This window comes from Canis lupus, chromosome 32 (genome assembly GCF_011100685.1).
Source record: "Canis lupus familiaris isolate Mischka breed German Shepherd chromosome 32, alternate assembly UU_Cfam_GSD_1.0, whole genome shotgun sequence".
Taxonomy (NCBI): domain Eukaryota; kingdom Metazoa; phylum Chordata; class Mammalia; order Carnivora; family Canidae; genus Canis; species Canis lupus.
The window spans coordinates 40,066,936-40,085,513 of record NC_049253.1 but is presented as its reverse complement, the minus strand read 5'-3'; the positions used below and the strand labels follow the sequence as shown (position 1 = coordinate 40,085,513).

At 41.3% G+C, this 18,578-nt stretch overlaps 1 pseudogene; it reads left to right on the top strand.

Moving 5' to 3' along the window:
* Positions 1 to 2,023: 2,023 nt before the first annotated feature.
* LOC111093637 lies at positions 2,024 to 4,525 on the top strand (annotated as a pseudogene).
* Positions 4,526 to 18,578: the final 14,053 nt, after the last annotated feature.

Sequence of the window (18,578 nt, the reverse complement as noted above, 5' to 3'; positions counted from 1 at the left end):
TAGGGAATGATAGTGGTACAGGCAATGGTGGCCTTAAATAAGCTTCTCTCTCGGGTAGCTCAAAAGCAGGTACAAAACACTGTCCCTTTGAAAGAGAAAACGGTAATCACCATTCTCCATCCTCCCAACTCAACTCTGAAAAAGCCATTCATTCCAGATTTCATGAAGCATCCCAGTGCTAATCAAAAATGTGGTTCACAGACCACTGTACAAAGTAAGGAGTTTGCATCAGAATGTAAATCAACTATGTCACAAAGCAGTTTAGTTCAGTTAACATTTTTTTTTTTTTTTGATGATCTTTATTATTTGAGAGAGAGCATCCAGGGAGAATGAGAAGCAGACTCCCCAGTGATCAGGAAGCCAGATGCAGACTCAATCCCAGGACCCTGAGATCATGACCTGAGCTGAAGGCAGACACTCAACTGATTGAGCCACTCAGGCACCCCTTCAGTTAACATTTTTTCCATAGCAAGACTTTTTCGGTGAGTGAAACAGTACAGTGGTTTACATTCTGGAACAAGTGCATTATCTCATTCTGGACCAGTAAAAAAGAGTTCACAGGCTAGCTACTTTGAGTAGCACTGTCTCAGACTATCAGTCACTAAATAGATCATCTTTGAACTCATCTTAGCTCCTTTGTGGTAGTTGGCAACAGAGGAGTTCCTGACGGAATTGTGTCCCAAATCCTTGTGGTAGAGCTTGTGCAGTTCAAAGATATTACATCTGACTCAGCAGGTCTGGCCTCACTTTTTTTTAAATAGACATGTTTTATTAAACAAAGATGGTAAGGCTGTGCAGGATTCTGACCACAAATACAGATGATGAGCACCTTGTGGAGACGGGCATTCAGCTACAGACTTGCTAACAGTGTACTCATCAGACAATTTTAAATGAATGATACTGGTGCTTATAAAAGAGGTTGATTTTATTTTTTTTAAGATTTTTATTTGACAGTGCAAGAGAGCACAAGCAGGGGGAGCTACAGAGGGAGAGGGAGAAGACTCCCCACTGAGCAGGGAGCCTGATATGGGGATCTATCCCAGAGCCCCAGGATCATGACCTGAGCCGAAAGCAGGTTTTTAGCAACTGAGCCACCCAACATTTTATAATGGTACAAAATGTTGCCAGCCTACACAGCTGAAGGAAATTACCTCTGAAATCCTGAGGATTTCAGCAAACATTTTGGTTGTCACTCTCACTATCACACACTTGTAGATGGGACTTAAAAGTAGAGAGTGTCTTATTGAGATTCAGATTTCACCTTTCTGTGGCCATCAACATTATCTGGCCATTTTATTGAAAAGATGGGAAATATATATTTTTTAAGATTTTATTTATTTGAGAAAGAGTGTGCCTGCATGCACGCAAGAGAGAGCACGTGTGCACGCTTGAGCAGGAAGAGCAGCAGAGGGAGAAAAGCAGGCTCCCCACTGAACAGGGAGCCCGATGCAGAACTCGATCCCAGAACCCTGAGATAATGACCTGAGCCAAAGGCAGACACTTAACCAACAGAGCCATGCAGGCACCCAAAGATGGGAAATCATTTTAACCAGCAATAAAGGCTCAAACCCACCAAGGCCCCATAGGGATTGGGAAATTTTAGAGCGAAATGAAAATTTTAGAGCGAAATGTTTCTAGACACGGTTTCAGCAGGTTATTTTTCAATGTACCTTATGGCAAAGAAAGCCCTGCATGTGCCCAAAGAGGGCCATGGAAGGATTGCAAGAGCAAAAAATGAAAGCAGCTCAAATTCTATCAAATGATGATAAACTATGTTGCACTCATATAATGCAGTAATAAGTAACAATTGAAAAGAGATCCATCTATATGTATTGTCATGGAAAGAAAAGGTGTTTTAAGTGAAAAATAATTTAGGGGCACCTGAGTGGCTTGGTTGAGCAACCAACTCTTGGTTTGGCTCTTGTCCCTCTGCTCCTCCTTGCACGTGCTCTCTCTCTCAAATAAATAATCTTTAAAAGATTTAGATGGCAACTCAAAATGTCCCATTTATATAAAAATTGTTTAAACCCTTCTACAAAATAGTTTCTATGTGTGCGTGCAAACATACAGAAAAAGGAATAAAAGGATGTCAAACTAGTAAAAATGGTTACTCCTGGAGAGGGGAGCATATACTTCCTGTGAAACAGAGAGAGAAAGGGGGAAGTGGAAGGAAAAAAGGGAGGGAAAGAAAATTATTAACAAGAGCACTCTACAAATGTAAATCCAAATTGTTTCATCTCTGAAAACCTAGGGGCTGCTTATCAGCCCTCATCATCTCCTTGAGACATTGGCTAAATTTGTTTCCAAGTCTTGAATTACTACTACTTCCTGTGCCACCTGGATATTTCAAAGAACTCTCTCAAACCCCTACCAGCTGAACTATTGAGATGTACAGAAACCACTGTCTGGTAAGGTATGGTTACAAGATGGTAGTTAGCTAGCCTGTGATGGTCACCTAGCAGAACCCTAAGGGAGAAAAAAACAATGCCTTCATCCCCTGTCAAGAAACTTCTAGTCAAGCTTTCCAACTGACTCAATACCTCAGAAAACTAAAACACATGACTTCAAAGTCTTATACCTAAGAAGTGTTGCACACTCTCACAGAGCATTTCACAGTTTTCATAAATCCTCATATTTTTGCCTTTTCATTGTCTTGTTTCAGATATCCAGGTTCTAGAGGAAATGTCTGTCCAAGGCAGAAAATTATTATTTTTCAGTAATAATGATAGTTAACATTTACTGGGTACCAACTTCTATTCAAAGTGCTTAAAATTAGTGACTTATTTAGCCTCACAAGACCCTATGAGGTAGATACTATTATTCTTAGTTTATATTATTCTCATTTTAAAGTTCAGGAACTTGCCCAAGTTCTCACAGCTGGAATAATGATACATATTCTCATCATTATACAAAGAGACATGTCAACCCTAATCTATAACACCAGGCCCAGAAATTTGGATTCCCTGAATGTTGAATTATTACTGGACATTGATAGCACCCAAAGGCTAGGCTTCAATAATTCTGTTCAGAAGCTCCGATTGGGGCATTTAGAGGCTGAAGGATAAAATGTGAACTCGTCCCATGTCTGAAGCTGGGGAAAGCCCAGAGTTACTCACCGCCACAATCTGGATCTGTCTGATGCTACCACCAAGCATAAACCAGGCTGCTGAGCACTTGAGGTGAAGTCACCTTACCACACACAGAGGCAAGACATTCAAACATGCCTGGGTTTCACCTGCTCAGGAGTCTGTCTAATCACCTGGTTTCTCTCAGCTCTCAGGAGGAATGCATGGAATGATAAATACATTGATACTAATCTCTGTCAGTACCTTACCCAACCAGTGTAACGGACACAATTTTCTACTCTGCGTCTACATCTATAGTTCATAATTAAATACAAGAATAAAAGCTAATAATTCTTCTTTCCTAGCAACAGTAAGCTTAGAATCTTTGTTCCATATGTGCTTTGCTACTATGAGATTGTGTTGGTTATATTTCAGAATTTTAGCAAACCACATGCAGTACACTGTATGGCCCCAGGTACAGCTGGCCCCAGGGGTTCAAATTGATGTCATCATAATGATCTCTCTCCACTCTGCTTTATCAGGCCCTCCCTTCAGGTAGGCATATCTCTTTCCAATTTAAAGTTCAAAGGCAAGATGTGCGCCTTGTTTTCATTCACTCATATAAAAGTCCCAGGATTTAGGACCCCTGGGTTGCTCAGCAGTTAAGCGTCTGCCTTTGGCTTAGGGCATGATCCTGGAGCCCCAGGATTGAGTCCCGCATCAGGTTCCCTGCATGGAGCCTGCTTCTCTCCCTGACTATGTCTCTGCCTCTGTGTGTGTGTGTCTTTCATGAATAAATAAATAAAATCAATGCGTGAACTCGGAGGCTTCCATAGAGGGAGGGAGAAAGATGGTAGCGGCAATATTGGAATGTTTGGGTGCATTTGGATGCAGAATCTGAGGGGCAATCTGGCCTTAGAGCTTCTTTCATCTCACGATGTTTTACCCCAGACATATATCCACATGCGTGGGTCTCTGAACATTTCTCGAAAATGGGAAAAGAAGAATAAAACTGTTTATCCTCCACAATTACCTGGAGAACCTCAGAGACCAACAGAAATCTACCATTGTTGAAGGCAAATAAAATGCAGCAAAGACAATATGTGGTGTTTGGCAAAATTGGTAAAAGAATGTCCATTGACCAGGCTTTGGCTCAACTGGAATTCAGTGACAAAAAGGGGCCCAAATAATTAAAGAGATTCTCTTAGAAGCACAAGATATGGCAGTGAGAGATCACAATGTGGAATTCAGATCCAATTTATATATAACTGAGTCGACTTCAAGGCGAGGCCAATACTTGAAATCCATCCGATACCATGGCAGAGGACGCTTTGGGATTATGGAGATGGTTTATTGCCATTATTTTGTGAAGTTGGTAGAAGGCACCAAATATGGCTGTCACCCATGTCAAAGAGTATATTCAGGAGCTCCGCAACCGGACCATTATTCACACTCTGTGATGGGGGATTCAGACTCTACAGTGTATATATTTTGCCATTTATTTCTTAAAAACAAAGATAAATGCTTTTTATAAATAAATAAATAATTTTTTTAAGGTCCCAGGATCCATTTTGACTTGGCTTCAGCCCTAGGCATATCCTGACACAATTGCTGTGGCTATAGGAATGCTATGTTATGATTAGCAGGCATAGTCCTTATTATGTGGTAGATAAAGCTGTTTGTGCTTAAATACACAATGTGGTAAAATGGGAGGCATACAAAATCATTTTATCATTACATTTGGCTCCGAAATTAGATTCTCTTCCTGATCTCATGACAGAATCATTCTCTAATTCACTGGACAGTAATCATTCACATTCATTCATATGCTCATGCATTCATGCAGTCTGATACTAAGTATTTTCCACATGGAAAGCACTGGGGGTCACTCTCAAATAAATGACACTCTTGGAAGGTGAATCTTCTAAGCAACATTCCACCCATTCTCCCTATGGACTCTTGTTCTTCCCACTAGTTTGGGGAAGTAGGCCCATGGTGCTCTCAACATCTCTGAGAGAATACGACCAAAACTTAAACGTGACTGTTTTAACTTTGTATAATGAAAAGTTCCAAACAAAAGTAGGGAGTAAAATGAACTCAAATGCACTCATCATCCAGCTTCATTATTTTTTTTAATTTTTATTGAAAAAATAATTTTTATTGGAGTTCAATTTGCCAACATATAGCATAATACCCAGTGCTCATCCCACCAAGTGCCCTCCTCAGTGCCCATCACCCAGTCACCCCCAACCCCCTGCCCACCTCCCCTTCCACTACCCCTTGTTCATTTCCCAGAGTTAGGTGTCTCTCATGTTTTGTCACCCTTACTGATATTTTCATTCATTTTCTCTCCTTTCCCTTTATTACCTTTCACTAATTTTTATATTCCCCAAATGAATGAGACCATATAATGTTTGTCCTTTTCCAATTGACTTATTTCACTCAGCATAATACCCTCCAGGTCCATCCACATCGAAGCAAAAGGTGGATATTTGTCATTTCTAATGATCCAGCTTCATTATTAGAGATGGGTGATAGAAAGTTGAAGCAAGATGGCGGAGCAGTCGGGTCCTCAACTCACCTGGCCCCACCAACTTATCCAGATAACTTTCAAAACATTATGAACACCTCTGACTTCAACCTGAGATGTAAAGACAGAGTAGCTAGAATGCTACAGAGAGAAAAGTTTTCACTTCCAACAAAGTAGGAAGGCGAAGAAAATAAAAAATAAATCAACTGGGGGAGGAGAATCACGACAAGCCAGTCCAAAGTAGAGCCATGAAAACCCCTGGAGCACAAAAGCCCAGCCCTGGACAAGAGGGAACTTTAAAAATCCACACCTGAGTTTTCCCTGACAGAAAAGTGCTCAGCAGGGAAATCAGGCAGAGTCACAGGAGGGTCAGTGAAGCCTCGAGATTCTCCTGAGTCACTATAAGAGGAAGCATGCCTGGGAGAAAGCTCTCTACAAATTGCGGTACAATCTTGGTAAAGGGCTGGAGTGGAGCAGCCCTCAGGGCGTTTGGGAGAAGCCTGCCGGTTCCATGGGCCAATTCCAGAGCTCCCTTTACCATAGAGCCCGGCTCTGGCCAGAGGTGGCTGTTCCCCGTTCCCTTCAGGAGCCACGGCCCCCTAGTGGGTGGGTCCACCGGCAAGGGCCCCAGATCCCAGGGCACCGGGCAGACACAGCCCAGGATCCTGCGGTCCCCCAGGATAGGTGGAGGCGGGGAGGGCACAGGACAGCGAGGACTCTCCTGCTGCCGGGCGCCCCCAAGCTGTGCAGGCCAGCACCCCAAACCGGGGAGCTTCTAGGCCGGTGCAGACTGGGAGCTGTGGGTGGTTACTGGGGGAGCTAACTCCAGAGCTGGAGACCTGGTCACCACCAGTGTTGTTGTTCCTCCTTGTGTCACCCTGTGCCTGTGAGAGGCAGGGCTGCCAGGGAACAGAGACCTCACAGGGTAAACAGCTCCCACTGAGCCTGGAACCCAGTGGGGGGAGGGGTGGAAGGGCATCTCCCCCAGGTACACACACCTGAGAATCAGCACAGCAGCCCTTCCCCCAGAAAACCAGCTGGAAGAACAGGGGAAGAGCAAGTTCTGGACCAAGCAGCACTGGAAAGTTCTATGACTGAGGGAAAATAGTATGTAGAACTAGAGAGTCATTTTTTTTCCTTTTCTTTTTCCATTATGACTCGTTTTTATATCAGACTAAAAATTTCCATTATTTTTTCTCTTTTCCCACCTTAACTACAATATTTTACCAGCTCTTCATTTTTAAGTTTTTTCCTTTTTGACTTCCATATTTCTACAATTACTTGTCTTAGATATATTTTTCACTTCTGGATTCCCTTCAACATATTCAATTTAATTTTGGGAGATATACAAGATACGGGTTTTTGTTTTTTCTGCCTCATTTTGTTTTACAATAGAGGAAGTTAGTACCTTCTAACACATGACCCACATACACCCAGAACCAAGTGGAACATCGTGTTGGTTCATCCTGTGAGACTATATTCTTTCTTCCTTCCCATTCTGCCCCCTTCTTTTAACTTGTTTACATTTTTGTGGCCAATTTTGGGTCTTTATATAACTATTTCTGGTTTATATAAATTTGGGATCAAGCATCTTCTAACATACAGAACAAAATACACACAAAACCAAGAGGATCACCTCTAGGTCCCCTCAGGGAGACTGCATTCTCTCTCTACCACCACCATCCCCCTCCCTTTCTTTTCTTTTTTTCCTCTTTGTTTTTGTTTTTATTTTTGCTATTTTGTTTTAAATTTTGTTTTTCACTTTAGTGGTCCTTTTGTTTTATTTTGTTCTATTCTTTTTCTTTTTTTTTTCTGGTCTCTGACCTCTTCAGAATCATCTAGGGTGTATTTTACTTATGTCGTGGTTGATATTTTTGATTTAGCCCACTCATACAGCCACTCTTCACTGCACAAAATGATAGAAGGAAGAATTCACCATAAAAGAAAGAACTGGAAACAATACTCTCTGCTACATAGTTACTGAACAAGGATTTTTATTATATAATTTTTATCGGAGTTCAATCTGCCAACATATAGCATAACACCAGTGTTCATCCTGTCAAGTGTCCCCCTCAATGCCCATCACCCAGTCATCCCATCCCCCCACCCACCTCCCTTTACAGTACCCCTTGCTGAACAAGGATTTAAATATGATGTCAGAAATTCAATTCAGAAATACAATTATAAAGTTACTGGTGGCTCTGGAAAAAAGCATAAAGGACTCTAGAGACTCTGTTACTGCAGAATTAAGAACTAATCAGGCTGATGATATTAAAAATACTTTAACTGAGATGCAATCCAAACTGGATGTTCTAACTACTATGGCTAATGAGGTGGAAAGAGTGACTTAGAAGACAAGTAGAATGGAAAGGAAGGAAGCTGAGGAAAAAAGAGAAAAACAACAGCTGATGAGGAAAGGCTTAGGGAAATAAATGATAGCTTGAGAAGAAAGAATATACATCTAATTGGGATCCCAGATGAGACTGAGAGAGAGAGGGAACCACAAAGTATATTTGAATAAATTACAGCTGAGAACTTCCCAAATCTGGGGAAGAAAACAGGCATTTAGATCCAAGAGATAGAGAGAACCCCCCCAAAAAATCAATAAAAACAGTTCAACACCTCAACATTTAATTGTAAAACCTGTAAATGTCAAAGATAAAGAGAAAATCCTTAAAGCAGCAAGAGACAAGAGATTCTTAACTTACATGGGGAGCAATATCAGATTAACAGCAGACCACTCCACAGAGACCTGGCAGGCCAGAAAGGGTTGGCAGGATATATTCAGGGCACTAAATGACAAGAATATGCAGCCAAGAATACTATATCCAGCAAGGCTTTCATTCAGAATAGAAGGAGAGATGAAGAGCTTCCAGGATAGACAGAAACTGAAAGACTCTGTGACTACCAAACCAGCTCAGCAAGAAGTATTAAGGGGGGACTCTGTAAAAGAAAGAGGAAGCCCACAGAAACAATCCACAAAAACAGGGACTGAATAGGTATTACAATGACACTAAATTCATATCTTCCAATAGTTACTCTGAACATGAATGAGCTGAATGATCCCATCAAAAGACGCAAGGTTTCAGACGGGATAAAAAGCAAGACCCATCTATATGCTGTCTAGAGACTTATATTAGATCTAAGGACACCTACAGCCTAAAAATGAAAGGGGTGGAGAGCCATTTACCAATCAAATGGTCCTCAAAAGAAAGCTGGGGTAGTAATCCTCATATCAGATAAATTAAAGTTTATACCGAAGACTGTAGTAAGAGGTGAAGAGGGACACTATATCGTACTTAAAGTGTCTATCCAACAAGAAGACCTAACAATTATGAATACTTAAGCCCCTAAATGTGGGAGCCACCAAGTATGTCAATCAATTAATAAGCTAAGTAAGGAGATACTTAATAATACACAAATAGTAGGAGACATCAACACGGCACTTTCAGGAAATGAGAGATCTTCTAAGCAGAACATCACCAAAGAAACAAGGGCCTTAAAAAAAAAAACGTGGGGATCCCCAGGTGGCTCAGCAGTTTAGCACCTGCCTTTGGCCCAGGGCGAGATCCTGGAGTCCCAGAATCGAGTTCCATGTCGAGTTCCCGGCATGGAGCCTGCTTCTCCCTCTGCCTGTGTCTCTGCCTCTCTCTCTCTCTCTCAATCTCTCTCTCAATCTCTGTGTGTGTATGTGTGTGTGTATGTGTTGTGTCTATCACGAATAAATAAATAAATCTTAAAAAAAAAACATGCAAAAAAACAAGGGCCTTGAGTGATACACTGACCAAATAGATTTCACAGATATATACACAACATTCCATCTGAGTGCAACTGAATACACATTCTTCTCAAGTGCACATGGAACTTTCTCCAGAATAGACCACATACTGCGTCACAGATTAGGTTTTAACTGATACCAAAACATTGGGATTGTTACCTGTATATTTTCAGAACACAATGCTTTGAAACTAGAACTCAATAACAGGAAATTTGGAAGAAACTCAAACACATGGAGGTTAAAGAGCATCCTACTAAAAGATGAATGGGTCAACCAGGAAATTAGAGAAGAATTAAAAAGATTCATGGAAACTAATGAAAATGAAAATACAACTATTCAAAATCTTTGGGACACTGCAAAAGCGGTCCTAAGAGGAAAACACATCACAATACAAGCCTCCCTCAAAAAAATTGGAATAAATTCAAGTACACAAGCTAACCTAGCACCTAAAGGAACTGGAGAAAGAACAGCAAATAAAGCCTAAACCATACAGAAGAGAGATAATAAAGATTGGAGTGGAACTCAATGAAATAAGACCAGAAGAACTCTATATCAACAAAACCAGGAGTTGGTTGTTTGAATGAATTAATAAGATAGATAAACCCCTAGCCAGCCTTATTAAAAAAGAAAAAAGACTCAAATTAACAAAATCACGAATGAAAGAGGAGAGAGCACAACCAATAGCAAGGAAATACAAACGATTTTAAAAACGTACTATGATCAGCTATACGCCAGTAAATTAGGCAATCTAGAGGAAATGGATGCATTTCTGGAAAACCACAAATTACCAAAACTGGAACAGGAAGAAATAGAAAACCTGAACAGGCCAATAACCAGGGAGGAAATTGAAGCAGTCATCAAAAACCTCCCAGGACATAAAAGTCCAGGGTCAGATGGCTTCCCAGGGGAATTATACCAAATGTTTAAAGAAGAACTAATACCTATTCTACTAAAGCTGGTTCAAATGATAGAAAGGGGGGGAAAGGATGCCTGGAGGGCTCAGCGGTTGATGCCTGCCTTTGGCCCAGAGCATGATCCTGGAGTCCTGGGATCGAGTCCCACATCATGCTCCCTGCATGGAGCCTGCTTCTCTCTCTCTCTGCCTGTGTCTCTGCCTCTCTCTCTCTCAATCTCTCTCTCTCTCTCTCTCTGTGTCTCTCATGAATAAATAAATAAAATCTTTAAAAACAAAAAAAGAAAAGGAGGGGAATACTTCCAAACTCGTTTTATGAGGCCAAAGACCCAACCAAAACCAGACAAATACCTCACCAAAAAGGAGAATTATAGACCAATATTCTTGATGAATATGGATGGAAAAATTCTCACCAAGATACTATCCAATAGGATCCAATAATACATTAAGAGGATTATTCACCATGACCACGTGGGATTTATCCCTGGGATACAAGGATGGTTCAACACTCGTAAAACAATCAACCTGATAGATCACATCAACAAGAGAAAAAACAAGAACCATATGATCCTCTCAATAGATGCAGAAAAAGCATTTGACAAAATACAGCATCCATTCCTGATCAAACCTCTTCAAAGTGTAGGGATAGAGGGAACATTCCTCAGCATCTTAAGCCATCTACAAAAAGCCCACAGCAGATATCATTCCCAATGGGGAATCCCCATTGGGAATGATACACTGGGAGCCTTTCCCCTAAGATTAGGAACACGACAGGGATGTCCACTCTCACCACTGCTATGCAACATAGTACTAGAGTCCTAGCCTCAGCAATCAGACAACAAAAAGAAAGAAAAGACATTCAAATTGGCAAAGAAGAAGTCAAACTCTCCCTCTTCGCAGATGACATGATACTGTACATAGAAAACCCATAAGAGGGGATCCCTGGGTGGCTCAGCAGTTTAGTGCCTGCTTTTGGCCCAGGGCTGATCCTGGAGTCCCAGGATCGAGTCCCGCATCGGGCTCCCTGCATGGAGCCTGCTTCTCCCTCTGCCTGTGTCTCTGCCTCTCTCTCTCTGTGTCTCCCATGAATAAATAAATTTTTAAAATCTTAAAAAAAAAAGAAAACCCAAAAGACTCACCCCAAGGTTGCTAGAACTCATACAGCAATTCGGCAATGTGGCAGGATATAAATTCAATGCCCAGAAATCAGTGACATTTCTCTACACTAATAACAATGAGACTGTAGAAAGAGAAGTTAAGGAATCAATCCCACTTACAATTGCACCCAAAAGCATGAGATACCTAGGAATAAACCTAACCAAAGAGGTAAAGGATCTATACCCTAAAAACTACAGAACACTTCTGAAAGAAATTGAGGAAGACACAAAGAGATGGAAAAATATTCCATGCTCATGGATTGGAAGAATTAATATTGTGAAAATGTCAATGCTACCTAGGGCAATTTACACATTTAATGCAATCCCTCTCAAAATACCATGGACTTTCTTCAGAGAGTTGGAACAAATCATCTTAAGATTTGTGTGGAATCGGAAAAGACCCCGAATAGCCAGGGGAATTTTAAAAAAGAAAACCATATCTGGGGGCATCACAATGCCAGATTTCAGGTTGTACTACAAAGCTGTGGTCATCAAAACAGTGTGGTACTGGCACAAAAACAGACACATAGATCAATGGAACAGAATAGAGAATCCAGAACTGGACCCTCAACTTTGTGATCAACTAATATTCGACAAAGCAGGAAAGACTATCCACTGGAAAAAGGACAGTCTCTTTAATAAATCGTGCTGGAAAAATTGGACATCCACATGCAGAAGAATGAAACTAGACCACTCTCTTGCACCATACACAAAGATAAACTCAAAATGGATGAAAAATCTAAATGTGAGACAAGATTCCATCAAAATCCTAGAAGAGAACACAGGCAACACCCTTTTTGAACTTGGCCACAGTAACTTCTTGCAAGATACTTCCATGAAGGCTAGAGAAACAAAAGCAAAAATAAACTATTGGGGCTTCATCAAGATAAGAAGCTTCTGCATAGCAAAAGAAACAGTCAACAAAACTAAAAGACAACCTACAGAATGGGAGAAGATATTTGCAAATGACGTATCAGATAAAGGACTAGTATCCAAGATCTATAAAGAACTTATTAAACTCAAAAGCAAATAATCAAACAATCCATTCATGAAATGGGCGAAAGACATGAACAGAAGAAAGAAGTGTGTCACTAAAGAAGACATACAGATGGCCAACAAGCACATGAGAAAATGCTGCACATCACTGGCCATCAGGGAAATACAAATCAAAACCACAGTGAGATACCACCTCACACCAGTGAGAATGGGGAAAATTAGCAAGATGGGAAACAAATGTTGGAGAGGATGTGGAGAAAGGGGAACCCTCTTGCACTGTTGGTGGGAATGTGAACTGGTGCAGCCACTCTGGAAAACTGTGTGGAGGTTCCTCAAAGAGTTAAAAATAGAGTTACCCTACGACCCAGCAATTGCACTACTGGGTTTTTACTCCAAAGAAACGGATGCGGTTCAAGACTGAGACACCTGCACCCCAATGTTCATAGCAGCAATGTCCACAATAGCCATACTGTGAAAGGAGCCTCGATGTCCTTGGCAATTTGGCAAAGGACAATTTGAATTGCCAATTGTTGGCAAATTGAATTTAAATTTAAAAATGTAAATAGGGCAGCCCCTGTGGCGCAGTGGTTTAGTGCCGCCTGCAGCCCGGGGTTTGATCCTGGGGACCCTGGATCGAGTCCCACATCAAGCTCCCTGCATGGAGCCTGCTTCTCCCTCTGCCTGTGCCTGTGCCTCTCTCTCTCTCTCTCTCTCTCTGTGTGTGTGTGTTTCTATGAATAAATAAATAAAATCTTAAAAAAAAAATAAAAATAAAAATAAAAATGTAAAAAAATGGAATGCCTGCAGGCTCAGCGATTGAGCTCTGCCTTTGGCTCAGGACAAAGGACCTGATCTCGGGGTTGGGGATTGAATCCCACATCGGGCTCTTTGTATGGAGCCTTACTTCTCCCTCTGCCTGTGTCTCTGCCTCTGTCTCTGTTTGTCTCTCATAAATAAATAAAACCATAAAAAAATAAAAATGTAAAAATTAATTCAAAGATGTGGAAATATATTTATAATAAATATAAAATAACAACAAAAAAAGAAATTCTAAACATTTTTACACCACCAAGAACGAGGGCAAAGGAGACTGCAAGAGGAGCAAAGCAGGAAGGTCAACCCTATGAGATTCTCCCCAAAATAAAGAGGTTCACCCTCTTTCAAAGACAAGCTGCCCTGAGCCAGGCTTCTCGGGCAACTTTCTCAAGTATGCATGTGAGAAGCAGTATGATGCTTACAAAGCAGCCTGAAATTCCTAAAGTAATCCCACACATCACTGGTCAAGCAACACTTGGCTATGCCTTTCATTATCCGCAAACACCAAGGTCCTGCTTTAGAAGCATTTGATATAAGTCTCTTCACCTGGACCTAAACCTGCAGGGCAGCATGTAGGCATGTGAAAGTGAGAGAGAGAGAAAACATGAAAATGTATTCATCAGGATGCTCTGAAGAAACAGAATAGGACATGTATATAGAGGAGAAGGTTTATTTTGAGGAATGGGCTCATATAATTATGGAGGCAAGACCAGAATCTGCAGGGTGGGCTGGCTGGCTGGAGACACAGGGAAGAGCCAATATTGTGGTTCAAGTCCCAAGGCCATCTGCTGCAGAATCCTCTCTTGCTCTCTCACTCAAGGGAAGTCAAGTTCTATTCAGGCCTTCAGCTGATTGGATGAGCCTCCTCACCCCCACCCCCTCAACCCCCACCCCGCCAAGGTACACAAGGATTTTAAAGCTTTACTTAAAATCCACCAATTTAAATGTAAATCTCATCCAAAAACGTTGTCACAGAATCACTATTTGACTAAACATCTGGGCACCCGTTTCACCCACATGGACACATAAAAGTGACCTTCACAGGGTGCAAGTGGGAAGAAAAAGGAGATTAAATACCCCTGAGCTCAGATCCGAAAAGCCATGCATGGCAGGGAGGTGGCTTTGCCCAGCTGGGAAAAGCCACCTCCCTGCCCTCTCACCCTTCCTTCTCTGACAACAACTTGCCAGACAACCAGGTGTGCGAATACCTGCACACAATCAGAGAGTCCTCTCTTGCTCCTTCCCCAGGCATCTGTCTATCATTTATTCCAAAACAATTCACCAAGTGCTCACAATGTGCCAGACATTGTGGCTCCAACAGTAATCAAGGCTCTGTTCTTCTGTATACTTACAAATGGTTAAAACAGTAATTTTTATATTGTCTTTTTTATCAAAATGATAATAATAAAAAAAAAGACCAAGTTCTTGCCATCAAGTCTCAAAGTCCAGAGAGAGAGGACAGACACAAAGCACAATTTCAGTGTAGGGGTTACCCGTGGTGAGACAGGGTGCCCAGAGAACCTAGAGCCCACGCAGATACAGACACTATACCTTTCCCATCTGCTCACCTTGTCCTTTCTCTCCCCCTTTGAGCAGAGCTGCTCTAAACATAAGAATCTCCTGGCATACTACCATTCGGGCTGAAAGGCAGATCCTTCTTATTACCTAAATGTGAAAATCTCACTTCTCCAGTCCTGCAGCTTGGAGGTAACAGTGCACAGACTAGTAACTCATCTTATCTTAGGTACTCATTAAAAAGTCAATGTATTTTTACTCTCCCAATTTTTCTTTATGGAAGAAGCAATATATAGTAACTTTTTAAGATTCAGCTAAAATCTGACCACTGATCATTCTCAACCTCAGCAGTTGAAACACTCAGACCAAAAGTGTGGTGTTAATCTAGGACTCCTGTGTCATTCACAACCTCCTTCCAATTCAGGAAATCCTGTCAAGTCTACCTTCAAAATATGTCCATAATCTCCCTATTTTTTTTACCTCCACTGCTGCCACCCAAACCTGTATCACCATCATCTTCTCCCTATGCTACTGCTATTTTAAGTTCTCCCCTCCCTTCCAATAGTTTATTAGCCACAGAGTGGCCAGAGTTATCCTTTCAAAATGGAAGATCATGTCATGCCTCTCTGCACAATCTTCCAGTGGCTTCCTATTTCCCTCAGGGTAATGATCTGGTCTCCATTACTCCTTGACCTCATCTCCTCATCTGCCTCAGTGACAATAGCCTCCTTGCTGTTGTGTGTTACATGCCATACCTACTTTTTTGCCTCAGGACATTTCCACTGGCTGGACCATCTGCCTGATATACTCTTCTCTGGATATCTACATGGATGACTTACCTAAGTCCCTCAAGCCCTTGGTCAAACATCATCTTCTACCTTAAAATGCAACACCTTCCAACCTTTCTTACCTGATTAACTTTTTATTTTTCTATAGCACATATTACAGAATCTTCTAGCATTCTAATGTATTTATTCCAACATGTTATATAATTTACTCCTTTGATAAAGTCATGAATGAGAAAGGAGAGATCACTACCAACACCAAGGAAATACAAACGATTTTAAAAACATATTATGAACAGCTATACCCCAAAAAATTAGGCAATCTAGAAGAAATGGATGCATTCCTGGAAAGCCACAAACTACCAAAACTGGAACAGGAAGAAATAGAAAACCTGAACAGGCCAATAACCAGGGAGGAAATTGAAGCAGTCATCAAAAACCTCCCAAGACACTAGAGTCCAGGGCCAGATGGCTCCCAGGGGAATTCTATCAAACGTTTAAAGAAGAAATCATACCTATTCTACTAAAGCTGTTTGGAAAGATAGAAAGAGATGGAGTACTTCCAAATTCGTTCTATGAGGCCAGCATCACCCTAATTCCAAAACCAGACAAAGACCCCACCAAAAAGGAGAATTACAGACCAATATCCCTGATGAACATGGATGCAAAAATTCTCAACAAGATACTAGCCAATAGGATCCAACAGTACATTAAGAAAATTATTCACCAAGATCAAGTAGGATTTATCCCCGGGACACAAGGCTGGTTCAACACTCGTCAAACAATCAATGGGATTCATCATATCAGCAAGAGAAAAACCAAGAACCATATGATCCTCTCATTAGATGCGGAGGAAGCATTTGACAAAATACAGCATCCATTCCTGATCAAAACTCTTCAGAGTGTAGGGATAGAGGGAACTTTCCTCGACATCTTAAAAGCCATCTACGAAAAGCCCACAGCAAATATCATTCTCAATGGGGAAGCACTGGGAGCCTTTCCCCTAAGATCAGGAACAAGACAGGGATGTCCACTCTCACCACTGCTGTTCAACATAGTACTGGAAGTCCTAGCCTCAGCAATCAGACAACAAAAAGACATTAAAGGCATTCAAATTGGCAAAGAAGAAATCAAACTCTCCCTCTTCGCCGATGACATGATACTCTACATAGAAAACCCAAAAGCCTCCACCCCAAGATTGCTAGAACTCATACAGCATTTTGGTAGCGTGGCAGGATACAAAATCAATGCCCAGAAATCAATGGCATTTCTATACACTGAGACGGAAGAAAGAGAAATTAAGGAGTCAATCCCACTTACAATTGCACCCAAAAGCATGAGATACCTAGGAATAAACCTCACCAAAGAGGTAAAGGATCTATACCCTAAAAACTATAGACACTTCTGAAAGAAATTGAGGAAGACACAAAGAGATGGAAAAATATTCCATGCTCCTGGATTGGCAGAATTAATATTGTGAAAATGTCAATGTTACCCAGGGCAATATACACGTTTAATGCAATCCCTATCAAAATACCATGGACTTTCTTCAGAGAGTTAGAACAAATCATCTTAAGATTTGTGTGGAAGCAGAAAAGACCCCGAATAGCCAGGGGAATTTTAAAAAAGAAAACCATATCTGGGGGCATCACAATGCCAGATTTCAGGTTGGACTACAAAGCTGTGGTCATCAGGACAGTGTGGTACTGGCACAAAACAGACACATAGATCAATGGAACAGAATAGAGAACCCAGAAGTGGACCCTGAACTTTATGGTCAACTAATATTCGAAAAAGGAGGAAAGACTCTCCACTGGAAGAAAGACAGTCTCTTCAATAAATGGTGCTGGGAAAATTGGACATCCACATGCAGAAGAATGAAACTAGACCACTCTCTTGCACCAGACACAAAGATAAACTCAAAATGGATTAAAGATCTAAATGTGAGACAAGATTCCATCAAAATCCTAGAGGAGGACACAGGCAACACCCTTTTTGAACTCGGCCACAGTAACTTCTTGCAAGATACATCCACGAAGGCAAAAGAAACAAAAGCAAAAATGAACTATTGGGACTTCATCAAGATAAGATGCTTTTGCACAGCAAAGGATACAGTCAACAAAACTAAAAGACAACCTACAGAATGGGAGAAGATATTTGCAAATGACTTATCAGATAAAGGGCTAGTTTCCAAAATCTATAAAGAACTTATTAAACTCAACACCCAAGAAACAAACAATCCAATCATGAAATGGGCAAAAGACATGAACAGAAATCTCACAGAGGAAGACATAGACATGGCCAACACGCACATGAGAAAATGCTCTGCATCACTTGCCATCAGAGAAATACAAATCAAAACCACAATGAGATACCACCTCACACCAGTGAGAATGGGGAAAATTAACAAGGCAGGAAACAACAAATGTTGGAGAGGATGCGGAGAAAAGGGAACCCTCTTACACTGTTGGTGGGAATGTAAACTGGTGCAGCCACTCTGGAAAACTGTGTGGAGGTTCCTCAAAGAGTTAAAAATAGATCTGTCCTACAACCCAGCAATTGCACTGTTGGGGATTTACCTCAAAGATTCAGATGCAATGAAACTCCGGGACACCTGCACCCGATGTTTCTAGCAGCAATGTCCACAATAGCCAAACTGTGGAAGGAGCCTCGGTGTCCATCGAAAGATGAATGGGTAAAGAAGATGTGGTCTATGTATACAATGGAATATTCCTCAGCCATTAGAAAGGACGAATACCCACCATTTGCTTCACCGTGGATGGAACTGGAGGGTATTTGCTGAGTGAAGTAAGTCAATCGGAGAAGGACAAACATTGTATGTTCTCATTCACTTGGGGAATATAAATAATAGTGAAAGGGAATATAAGGGAAGGGAGAAGAAATGTGTGGGAAATATCAGAAAGGGAGACAGAACATGAAGACTCCTAACTCTGGGAAACAAACTAGGGGTGATGGAAGGGGAGGAGGGCGGGGGGTGGGGGTGAATGGGTGACGAGCACTGA